This window comes from Cydia amplana, chromosome 20 (assembly GCF_948474715.1).
Source record: "Cydia amplana chromosome 20, ilCydAmpl1.1, whole genome shotgun sequence".
NCBI classification, from domain to species: domain Eukaryota; kingdom Metazoa; phylum Arthropoda; class Insecta; order Lepidoptera; family Tortricidae; genus Cydia; species Cydia amplana.
Window position 1 is genome coordinate 10,033,022 of NC_086088.1, and position 13,390 is coordinate 10,046,411.

Sequence of the window (13,390 nt, forward strand, 5' to 3'; positions counted from 1 at the left end):
ATAGGCGAATTAACAGCTACCTATGAGACATATTTTTGTGTAACTTGTGTGCAACCATATTTTTACACTTGACTGTAAGTACCTATTAGAAATACTGTGGGTAGTATAGTAGATAGACATTTCAGTACCTTTCTGTAGTAGAAGAGATTTTGTCCTGAATTAATGAATGGACATAGTACACGGTATCTTTATTAAAGCGAAATCGAACCCTGAATTCTTCATCATTAAATGTCTCCATGTGATTAGAACGTTGTCGATACACGGGATCTCTGGGTGGTTCCATTAAGCGATCAAAAAAATCATTTAATTCGTCGTCTGAAAACTCATTAGATAGATTCATTTTTAGTATTTTTCGATTTCACGACATACAAAACTTTTTACATCGATCTATCAAATAACTTAAACCGCCAAAAAACTTCCTTATCTGATAGGTGATCTAACCTATAATTTACTTAGCACTTTATTTACCAGTTAAGCTTATTTGAAGATTGTGAAACGCCAACGATGACTTTATTCGCCAGATAAGTGGCAAGTAGCTTATTCAGGACTTTACTTGGACATTGTGAAACAGGCCCTAAGACAACTGGTCATTTTTTTAAGTCAATCGGTAGTTTTCCTAAGTAAGAATCTTATCATTTGGCTTTTTCTAAAATAGGAAAGGACGACTTGGTTTTTGGTTTTAATTTGTGACTTTATCCTTGAACTAGATTTACGTCATAATTTTTTTATTTCGCCTTTTTTGCTAAGGTTAGGATAGTTTTTATTTTTCCTTTTTCCGCCATCTAATAGCAGAAAATTTTCAATATTGAATAATACATAGGTACAATCAAAATAAAGTAAATGAGATATACAGAGTATGTACATACTCATATAATTTAGCTACGGGCCGTTTTTCCAATATCATCCAGGGAGCAGCAAAAAGCGCCTTTGAATAAAAAAATCACTAGGTTCTTTATCGTCACCAAAAGTCAACATCGTTATGCGCAAAGCGCTTAGATGCAAACCGTTTGAGCCGTTATCTAACCGGGAAAAAATACCCACCGCGCCGCCCACCTCTCGCTTACGGTATTTCGAACGAGCGACAGGGACAAATATACACCCTTCCCAAGGCTAAAAAGAGACGGTAATATCCTACTCAGCTCCGTTCAGTTTGTTTGGCCTAAATGGAGGTTTTATTATATTAATTGAGTTTGTCGTTGAATGTTTTGTTTTTAATGTTTATGCTTCGTTCACACTATTGTCTGAATGTTTTCGTATTTCTAATTAATTGTTTGACCTCTGACTGAATAATAGTTGTTGTCAATACCATTTTAATTAAACGAGCCTATATTTTCCTTTATGTTGGTAATACCTATATGTGATGATTTTACATTTGAAAACATTTGCCGTCGTGACTATAATAGTGTTTGTGATTGGTTGGAACAATTCAAATACCTATTGAGCTTGTTAAATAAATACTTCAAACGCATAAAAAAAAATGTGTTTTTTTTTTAATAAACCAAGAAAATTTACGTATTTATAAATAATGCAAACTCAAGTCAAATAAACAATTACTTTAAAACAAAATAATATCTAATATTATATGAAAAGGTATATCATTCCCATTATTAAGTATAATTGGCCCCTGTTATGAACATCATTAGTACAATAATAGTCTTATTATATCAGGTGAAAGTGCTTTATGATTAATTAAGTATTATCATAATTACTTTGCCTAACGTTTAATATAAATTCTTATAAGATGTCCACATCTTATAAGAACTTATATGACTATTATGTAGGTACATACTTACATAATAAATAAATAAGATGTAGATATAAATGTCTTTTAAAGTTGTGGACATCAATTTGGTTTGCTACATAATACTGAGTAAATTATCTCCAATTACCTTGTAGAGCCTAAATTATGTATTTAAGAGCATTTAAAAGTCGATATTAATTCGACACATCCATTAGGTACTTACTAAACTATTTTCATTTGTTTTGTTCGATTTCAAACCAAATTAAATTCAACCATATTTCCTTCACCATTGGTTTCAAATTCATCTGACAATCACTTAAAATATGGCTTCTATTTCATTACAAATGTCCATTTCACAAGCAATCGCTAGTTTTCCTACCAGCGAGGCTTATTCCAATAGCTTATGGACCATTATAACGTGAGCTTCGTTTACGTACAGTCGATACTAATATGAAGACCACGTTTTTACTGGAACGGGCGAGTAACTGGAAAGCATACAACGCTTGGCCAAGGCCGCTTACCAGTAAACAATGTCACAGGCGTGCTAACTATCTCGCTAACAGTTAATTTAAGGTTTACAAATGTATACCTTATTGTTACCACATAAGGTCCATCGATGACCAGCCTCCTAAAGCCCAACCGAACTGTACTGCCCACTGTACAAAAAATGCCATTTGAGTTAGATCTGAGACAATATAGTCAATCAATAAAAATAAAACATTTAGGTATGTGATTATTAATTTATTATTTAGTTAATACCTACATTTTTTATTCCCAGATATTTTTATAAATCCTACATTTACAAAAAGTATAAGTAGGTACGCAATTAAAGTAAAACTTACTGAGAAAAGAGTCGTGCCAATAGTAGGTGAACTCACAAAAACAAAAAAATATAATGCATAGTTTACACGCATCTAGCTAGGTCGTACACTACATAATGTATGTATAATCAAAAGCAACAATAGCAATTTACTATGAATTTATCAATGTATAGCGTGGCAGTACACTAAACGAGAGAGCTCACGCAATCGATACGTCTTAATCATCTTTTTTCACAACGCCACTTGTCGCTTATTGCCATATTTTACGAGTTGAAAGCACATTACTAAACTACTAAACTCGTGTAAACGCTGCATAAGTAGGACAATATTTTACATTATAAATGTAACTAATATCTGTCCATAATTGTCAAAAGGTTTATTATTCATAACGTCAGATTGTAAAAAGGTTTATAAAGAGGTTTGAAAATAAATGTTTTACTGCACACAAGTTTTTAAATATTAACTTATGTTATAGTTTATACGTGTAGGTATACAATTTAATTCGATATCCAGCCCATTTTATTAACAGTTTTAAAATATGTACATTTTCTTTTTTTAATAAAAAAAAGTGTCCCTATAATATAAATAATGTGTTGCTCCATCCATTCCGTTACCGTCATACAAAGTCTATGAAAAGTGGTGACGGAACGGAAATAAAAATCTTGAGGCACAGTTTTTTCTCCTATTAGGATCGAAAGAGCTCGTAATTCTGAGCAAAAAAAAAACTAAAAAAGTTAGAGTACACTTTTTCAAATAAAACCGCCCATCTGTATCTTTATGTTTTAAATAATATACCTAATGAAAATAATGACGACCATAATATAAATTCATGTAGATTAGTTTAAGATAATTTATATTGTAATTTTATATTATAAGGTTAAATATCTAAAATGTGTATGATATGTGAATTCAAAATGAATGGATATTTTACTTATCACAACTTTACTGTACATACATAACAGGAATGTACGAAGTAGGCAATTCTGAATGCAGTGAAACCTAGAACTGGTTTGCCCAGTTCATGTCGTTCATTCACTTTGTCTTGGAACAAGAGTGAAACATCGCGATAACTTTACGAGTACAATGTGGCTACAAATTTAACATTAATATGAATTATCTCTTTATTAACACACTAAACTAAAAAAAAACAACATAATAAAACTTACTAAATCTACTACATTAAACTAACTTACGCTACAGGTAAAAAATTTAACCTAAATCGACGTCAACTGGCAGGGTGCCCAGAAGGCTGGCCGTATTTCCTCGCTGTATAGCGATACTAATTCGCTGTACGAAATAGTAGTAAGGTTAGGTACTGAGGTTGGTCGATTTGTACAATTTTTTATTCGATTTTCTATCGATCGAAGTTTATGTAAGTGGGTTAAGAGCCAACAGGAGTGGTCATTTCTCCATACAAACGTACTCGACTGTTTCCTCCGTGGGTTTTGAAGCTAGAGCAATGATTTTTTCAACACAGATTAATATTTTCAATATCTGTGTCGGACCGTTTTGCTTTTTTTGATATTTTTGTTTTTTAAGGCGCTAGAGCCCTTCAAAAATGGCCAAAATGGCCTAATTGACTATGCCGCAATGAGAGGCGTGCTATTCAAAACTGACATCACTTAGTCAAAAAAGCAAAACGGTCCGACACAGATAATGTCATAATCATTTAGATTTCCAAATTTGGTTACGATTGGTTAAGTTTTGGAGGAGGAAACAGTCGAGTACGAAACCTCGATTTTTGATATTTTTACGCAGGATTTTTCGCCTTGTCCTTATCGCACTAGTTTTAAGAGCCGCTTCCGTTAGCGAGACGGGTATATTTACCTAAAATATTTTAATCTTAGCTCCTTATATTTTAATTTTTAATACCTAAATACATCAATATTTAAGACTACAACAACATTTGCGGTTATAAGGTAAACCCCCGACTAAAAATACACTATAAATACGTCTATATGCATGATTTAATCATTTAACCTCATTATATTAAAGCGATTCAAGTTAAATGTTTAATAAAACTGCTATATAAGTAATTATTAATTAAACTCGAAAGCTAATCACATTTTGAGTCATATCCGTTAGACTTGATACGAGCTACTTACCGACTAACACATTAGCAATGACCTGACCCTGTGTTCCCATTGGTCGAGCTTGCGCGAGCGCTGATTAAAGCAATATTTACACGGAGTTAATCGCCATGAATATATGATTATTTTAATTTCTGATTATGCACTTGATAATGATAAGTGAGTGATTCTTAGAAAATTAAAATCAGGGTACACCGGTTGACGACGAATTTTCCTCATTGTATTTCTTAACACGGCTTTTGTTGTGTTGGTATATCCAACTCGTTCTAGCTTAGTTGAAGTGGCATATTTGTGTGTATACAGATTTTAATGTTTACTAAATTAAAAGCTTACCAAAACATAAATTGTCAACATCGTACTAGAGGTTAATAATGATATTAATTATATATTTTTATTGTTAAGTAAGTGTTTTTATATTTTACTTTTATAGTCATATTATAAATCACCTAGCCTAAGAGTTCAAGTAAATAAAGAGAATATTAATGATGAGTCTGGTGTTACACTTAATGATCGGATACATGAACAGTTTTAGGACGACAGTATAACATGAATGTGACTTAATTTACATTTCGTGTTTAATTAAAACCTGTGTTATGTACAATGAAGTGATTACTACTACTACTACTAATTAATATATGTACATATACATATATTGTGAATTATTTTTATTAGACACTAGAGTGTTAACGATGAGCTATCGCTTTACAACTTCGCACAGCTATATAACGTTTGTTTGATGTAGGGGTCGTTCTCTTTATACAAGTGGGTCATCAATTAAATAAAAAAAATAAAAATTTAAAAAACGTTATTAAATTTACTAAAATGATAAATTTGGTAGTTATTTTTACAGAAAACAAAAGTTATTGTTTTTATAAATTGCTACCTGTCTCCGATCATTAGTTAGGTATAGGTACTAAAATGAAAATTGGATTGGCCAATCAAACTTTCATTTTAGTACCCATCCCAGAAACAGAGCTTAACTTCTACAGGTTTCTAGGTCACGGTTACACGTTACGGAACACAGCCGGTTCGCCTAAACACTTGACTCGCCTGTAACCTAGTCACCCTAGTGCGTGCGAGTAGCTTGCTCGAGTCACTGGAACGGTGTCAACGCGACCTTGGCGCGGATTTGCAACGCTCAATGTTCATATTTCGAACGATTCGAATTTTGTTCTTTTTAAATAGGTAGGTAATTGCCAATTAATAGAAAAATTTGACATAACGTCGTTGCGCTTACCAAATCTGATAAGTACGCGATTTTAATCAAATGAATTAGAACCTTATGTGTTTTGTTGCTAGGTAACTATTTGTCAATCAAAAATCGAGCACATATCAGTTTTGGAAAGCGCAACGACGATAAGTATATCAGAAAAAGGCGCGAAGGGTTATCGTCCCATAGAAAATTTGTAATTTCACGCCTTTTTCTACTGACAATGTTGTTTGACCGGCTATAATTTCAAAATCTCGCTGTCATTACTTATACCATTTTGTTGTTGTGTGCGTGACTTCAACTCTCGTGCCCATACCTATACAGGGTGGCTAAAAAATAACTGCATTTCCATTGCTAAGGGATGTTTTGGGATTATACTGAGCAACTTTTACTATGGGACCAAACCCGAAACGCGAAAAAAAATTTGGCTGTTTCATACATTTTGGCTGGCCCATTTTTCTATGGGAGGGTTTTTTTTTCGCTATTTCGGGGTTGGTCCCATACTAAAAGTTGCTCAGTATAATCAAAACCTCCCTGGCAACGGGAATGTAGTTATTTTTCAACCACCGTGTATACTCGTACATTATATTATATTATGTAGGTGTGTTCTATGTGTAAGCCTACTAAAATATTAGATACGTTATCACGTGCATTTACGACGCCGTGATAGCATGCTAATATCACTGATAACGGAGTCAAGAGCATGCAGTTTCGTTCGTACCGAAAATGCGTGCGCGCATGCTAGGGTGACCATGATGTGCGGCTCTTTAGAGAACTATCCCTCATTTCATAGGTGTTATCTATAAGTAGGTATGTATATCGTCGCCTAGAACTCATTGTAAAAGCTTTGCTTAGTTTGGAGCTAGGTTGATCTGTGTAAGATGTCCCGTAATATTTATTTATTTATTTTCTATGTGAAAGGTCAAAACTGACTGAAAAAGATATTGTGAATTGCGAATTTAGTAAAATACATTAAAAAATACAAAAAGCTTGTGGAAAAAGTTAAATATTTACCCGAGGATTTACCCGAGTTAGAAGTTAAGCGACATATTTGTGTCTCTACTAATATTATGTAAGTAATGTCTGTTGTCTGTTGTCAAACGTGGTCACTCACCGAGGCGCAAATGACCAAATTGAAAGTTTGCCAAAGAGCTATGGAGCGCAGCATTCTAGGAGTAAAACGGATCGACCGAATCCGTAACTCTACGCTGCGCTCAAAAACGCGCATTACTAATGTTGGGGCTAAGACCGCCAAGCTGAAGTGGGACTGGGCCGGCCATGTCTGCCGTATGCACCCACAGAGGTGGACCAAAATAGCCACAGTATGGGTGCCGCAAGACGGGCGAGGATCTGGTAGGCCCAGACGGAGATGGCGGGACGACCTGGACGCATATCTCAACGATTGGCCGGAGATTGCTCGGGACCGTGACGAGTGGAGATCGCGGGGGGAGGCCTTTGCCCAGCAGTGAGACACTGTGTAGGCTTATAATAATAATGTCTGTTACCTCTTCACGCTCAAACGCTGATTTGAATTAAATTTAGTACGAAGATAGTTTGAGTTCCGGAGAATGACTAAATAATTTCCTATTTTTCGCACTTGTATCGTAAATAACTATTACAATTATACAAAGTATCAAATATCTTAAACCACTTTGATACGGGCAAGACCTTCTAATAGGAGTTAGGAATATCCTCCAAAATGTATTATTATCATGGGCACCCTAGCGATAAGATAAACGTAAGCACCACTAGTGATAATGATACAGGTCGGCCGAAGGTTCCAATATGGCGCTATTTTAAACATAATATATACCCAAGTATAGTTTAATTATTTAATTTAAGTACCATTTCGTATCTTGTCACAGTGACAATCAATATGAGAATCGCTAGGGACCTCATACTAACGTCACTGTGACATAGTAGGTACGAAACGGCACTGAAATTAAATTCCTTAACCGCACTAGTCGAATAACCTATTTTAGTTAGTTACCTATGTAATATTTACATACAAGTTGGAAAAATCTAAATTGAAAATTCTCATAAAGATAATATAAACTCAAAAAATTGTTATTAACCTATGTTTTTTATTCAAAAATAGATAATATTTACATAGCAGTGGCGGGCCGTCTGTGAAATTCGAACATTTGTACTAAATAACATCTTGTATCAGACAAGAAAACACCTGTATTATATTATTTGAATACCTGACATTGACTTCTATAGTTTTGTTAAATTTTCATGAAAATTAAATTATAAATTAAATTATAATGGCCTGTTGTTTACCTCTGTCTTCACTCTTCATGTATTATTTGTGTTTCCATGTACATTTATTCTGAGGTTGTGCAATAAAGAGGATTTGTATTGTATTGTAAGTTATTATAAACTGAAATAGATGTCGTATATTAAAGAAAAAGTGACTGAACAGTGGTGAAGGCCGGATTCGAACCGGCGTCTTTAGCAATCCGGGCTAACGCCTTCAACCCCTAGGCCACCCCGCCACGGTGGTACCCGTCCCAATTTCTCGACTATATATGCCATCTTACTACGACTAAATGTACACATTCATCTTCCATTACACATTACGTTATATTACATCAAACATGGAACGTCTATCCGAATTCTTTACTACCTAAAGTGTCATTCTATGGAACTTGCTAACTATGTAAACAAACCGCCATATTAATTGTCTCTGAATGTCAATTTACTAGTGACTTTTGTTTACATAGTTAGCAAGTTCCATAGAATGACACTTTACTACTACATACAAAAGGAGATTTAGCTTAAGTACCTATGTTAAATAGGTATTTATTTACTTCAAGATTACTACACAAGAGAAAAACTTAATGTAGGTACAAAAGGCGAACTTAATATACCATGAGCATAAGTATTATAGTTCCTTAAAGTTCTTAACGCGAAACGTATTTCCACAGTCCCAAATTGAGAAAGATCAGAATGTACGAACGTCTTGGGAGCGAACTTTTCCGCTTACATTCGGACCTACGAAGTTACTTGGAACTTTCGGACTGGGCTATAAAACTATTTTGGGTGAGGTGGGGCACCAGTTTTAGGTAAGTATTAACTGAAATAAATGCCATATACTAAGAAAAAGTGCCCCAGGCCCCGTAGACAACATGCCAATCGCTAACGCTACGTAGCGAAAGAAACGCAACGGTCACTGTCGCACTAATTAAAAGAGTGATTGAGAGACACAAAGCGATTCAATGGCGAAGCGATAGCGATTGTCACCTTGGCTAGGCCGCCAGGCTGGAATCGAACCAGCGTCCTCTGCTATCGCGGACGGATGCTGCTTCTAACTGGATCATCTCAGGTAAGTAGGTGGTAAGTATTCATTATATCAGCCTTTTATCGCCCACTTCTGAGCATAGATCTCTCTTTGAGCCCTTGTCCCGGTCTTGTGCTAGGTAATTACATTCAGGACTATAACCGCGAAAATCGAAGTTCGGAAATTGCGGGCATTTTTGTCTTTCACTCTAATTAAGCCTTCATTGGAGTAAAAGAGAAAGATCCCCGCAATTTGCGAATTTCGGTTTTCGCGGTAGCCCCTCTGACTTTTCTTGGTCTAACTCTAGTAAAATAATCTGTACTACAAGAGACATAAATCCTAACACTAGCTTTTTATCCGTCAGAATAAAGTAATAAAACCTAACGATTCAGAATAAAAACACCGGCCATACTAGTCTTGTAACTAGTAGCCGCATAATCTTAATCGGTAGCCCCCCAGAAAGTGACCCGCAATCTTCCGAATATCGTCCACCCAACGATCTAATGGTCGCCAGACGCTCCTTACGTCCTAAATTGGCCACTATTCCGTTGACATTTTGGGCTACCTGCTATAAACTCTGCCTGACAACATGTTCCATCTAACTCCATTTTAGTTTAGTACTAGCAACCCGCCCCGGCTTGGCACGGGTTAACAAATTATACATAAACCTTCTTCTTGAATCACTCTATCTATTAAAAAAACCGTATCAAAATCCGTTGCGTAGTTTTAAAGATCTAAGCATACATATGGACAGAAAGACAGCGGGAAGCGACTTTGTTTTATACTATGTAGTGAGTACTGTGAGTAGTGAAGTGATGTTCCACAAAAACTGTGCTAGCGTAGTATCGTTTTAAGCGGCATCATATTTCCACTAAGTTCTAGAAAAAAGCTTGAAAAATATAAAATAATTTGTCTCGGATAAAACTCTGGGATAAGGTTGGGCTTTAATAGCAGCGTATTTTTTTAATCAACCATATAATTAAGAAAACATATCATTTATATTTAAGATACTTACCTAATATGTACTTACTTATATATGATGAACGAACGAACGAGCTATATAAATACTGAGGATGTTTAATCTCTCAAAATTTATTACTGGAAATTATACCTAATTACCTACTAAATATTGACTAACCTAATCCAATTAAAATAAGTAAATTTTTGTAGTATTTATTGGAAATTTTCGTGGAAATCAAGGGAAGAGGCCTTTAAGCCCAGCAGTGGGATTAGGGTTTGCTCCCGGTACTGAGTTTGTATGGCGAGAACCGGGAATTCCCGGGAATTCAAACTCAACTCAGTACCGGGAGCAAACCCTAAGTGGGATACTCAGATAGGCTAGGAAAAAAAAGCAACAACGGTTGCACTCCGGGAGTGCCGTTAGAAGTGAAAACTCACCTCACTATGTTACCGACGCCCGGTAACACGATACATACGTTTAGCGGAGGTATTCTATTTATTTATTATATATTAATTATCATTCTCAAATAAGATCACACTTTTTCATTTACATGTTTATTTACATATGCTTCATGTACATGTTTATTGCCATGAGAACGTCAAATTATTTGAACATAGGTAAAGAGTCTTGAAAAGAAGTCCGCAACATAAATGTTAAATAACACTGAGTTTTTCTTTATTGATTTAAATGCCATTTAAATTATGAGTAAGCACCTTACGGGGCTTACGGTCACGTGATCGCCTTACGGGGCTTACGGTCACGTGATCGCCTTACGCTGTCTCGAGTTTATCATTTTTTCTCCACCTCAAAAAGTGCCCAGCGCCGCTAAAGAAGTTTTCACTTCAAAAATTTGTGTTGTTTGTTTGTTTTCAAGCATTGATCTTTGTGCGTGTGACTGCTTTTTTATGTCCAACAAGTCCAATTTTCTCCAATTTTGTCCAACAAGCAGAGAACTCAACGTGTGCTGTATTCTTTACTCATTAACTTCTCTGTTTATACAGAAAGCGACCAAGAAATGGTTTTTATAATTGAAGTATAAGATACTTATACACTCGTATAAACGTGAACCCTAAACACACTAAGGAGTAAGTAGTGTAAGAAGAATGAACTTTTTCGTTAAAAGTCGGATCTACGAAATTGCTTCCTTCGGACAGAGCAATAAAACTCTTTGGGATCCGGGTGGGGCCCCAATACCAGCGGGGACCGTGAAACTCATATTTAATTTGCTTATTTCAGTGTCAAAATCACCATTACGCATCAGACGCATCAGATAAATGGAACTAATTATAGAAATGGAATCGATTGGCATTAAAATGGCTACCCACATAATTACATTTCGTCATGAAAAAATCGGTGAATGGCATAATATTGTTATATGACGTAAAAAGTAAGAAATTGCTTCACAACTCTCTGATCTGAAATTCTTCAGTCCTGAGTCTTTGATATTGTTCTTACCGTTCACCTATTTATCGAATCCACCTGCATATTACGAGTATGTCTATGAACCAAAACCGTCCCCTAGGTAATTTTGGGCCTGTACCAAAATTGTTAGCATTTGTTACACTTAACGTTTGATTTAATTTGGAAATAGAAAATATAATAAATTAAATTAATTTTGTATTAAGCAGAAACGTCTGCGAACGATGCTATTAAGCTTCGAAATAAATTAAAAGTGGAAAAATTCACTGTCTTGGGTGGGACTTGAACCCACGACCACTGGATCACTAGTACAGTGCTCTTCCATCTGAGCTACCAAGACCGTACCCAATTCAGTGAATATTTCCACCATATATGAGCCCTAGGGAGGCTCATAGCGACATCTACCGTAAGAGTACTACACTTCTTAAACAGCTACTAGAGTTCCAAATCATATTGGAAATTCACCAGTAATGATGATAAATTACTTAGAACCTTAAAATTTTCAGAAAGCCTGAACCGTTTTTTACTGTTTATGAAATAATACTTAATTTTTTTAATAGGTACCATGTGAAAAAAAAGAAACTGCTGATGCATGTGACAAGTCTGTGGTAAAATATTTTCATATAATAATTTGATTTGTTTCCTTAGTTGGAGGTACCATGTGGCAATGTCATCTCGCTTTGTGTTTTGTGTGGTAGGGCACAGCACAGCGGATGTCATTCCAGATCTAGACCTTACACCCCCTAATACTCCTGGAGTTGCAGGCAACCACTGGCTAAGGAGACTGCTTACCATCAGACGGGCCGTATGCTTGTTTGCCACCGACGTAGTATTAAAAAAAGATTAACCTAAAGTAAATTGTCATTCTATGGAACTTGCTAACTATGAAAACAAACCGCCATATTGAAATTGTCTCTGAATGATGAATTTACCTACTAGTGACTTTTGTTTACATAGTTAGCAAGTTCCATAGAATGACACTTTACAAACCGGTTAATTGTATAAACCGGTTTCCCTCTCCCCGCTGTCAGTGGGGCCCGACCCCAACTCCCTCCAGCGCGGAGGCAAAGAAAAACCTAATTGGGACTTTTTCCAGGACTTGGCCTTTGTTTTGCAAAGCGGCGCGATCGATTGAGGAACCCCCGGCGGAGTGCAGCGCCAAGAAAATGAAAATTGGGTTTTTATAACGGAATTAATTAGTTAGGAATTGGTTTTCGGTTTTGAAAATTGGTTTTAGATTACTGTGTATCAGTGGCGTCCCAATCAGCTTCTCAACTAGCACTTGATTCCCGTTAGCTTGCCTAATTTAAGACGTAAACGATATTTAGCTACAAGGTTAAAAATAAGAAAAAACCGGCCAAGTGCGAGTCGGACTCGCGTTCCAAGGGTTCCGTACATTACACAATTTTTAACAATATCCTATAAGAGGGTTCCGTTTTTTCCTTTTGAGGTACGGAACCCTAAAAAACAGGCAAAGTTGGCTCCATATAGAAACACGCTTAAGGTTTGCAATCCGGATCCGGAATGTATGAAATTATCCGGATCTGGATCCGGATCCGAGGATCTTCCCATACATTTCGGATCCGTCGTGAAAACCCTAGCTACGCTCATAGCTCGTCGCTGGCAGTGAAAGTTTTAAATCAACACACTTGACAAGAACGAGATACGAAATGGTATTATATCATCTGTGGTTAAGTGTAAAAATATGGTGCATACAACTTACTCAAAAATATGTCCCATAGTTTTTAATTATCTGACATAAGAACTATGGGGACAGAATAAATAATAGTACTACCTAGGTGTACAGAAGATTCACTCTAACAAAACGCGTCTATTACGACAGATATGGCCGCTAGGTGGCTACT

The 13,390-nt window shown here is 35.8% G+C and overlaps 1 protein-coding gene and 1 non-coding gene across 4 annotated transcripts in view; both read right to left on the reverse strand.

Annotated features, from left to right (window-relative positions):
* LOC134657443 (mushroom body large-type Kenyon cell-specific protein 1) overlaps positions 1-13,390 on the reverse strand; it is a 256,270-nt gene that overhangs the window by 90,641 nt on the left and 152,239 nt on the right. The gene's annotated exons all lie outside the window — the stretch shown is intronic.
* On the reverse strand, positions 8,288-8,360 carry Trnas-gga (transfer RNA serine (anticodon GGA)). Its single transcript has one exon. It is a non-coding gene; the product is annotated as a tRNA-Ser (tRNA).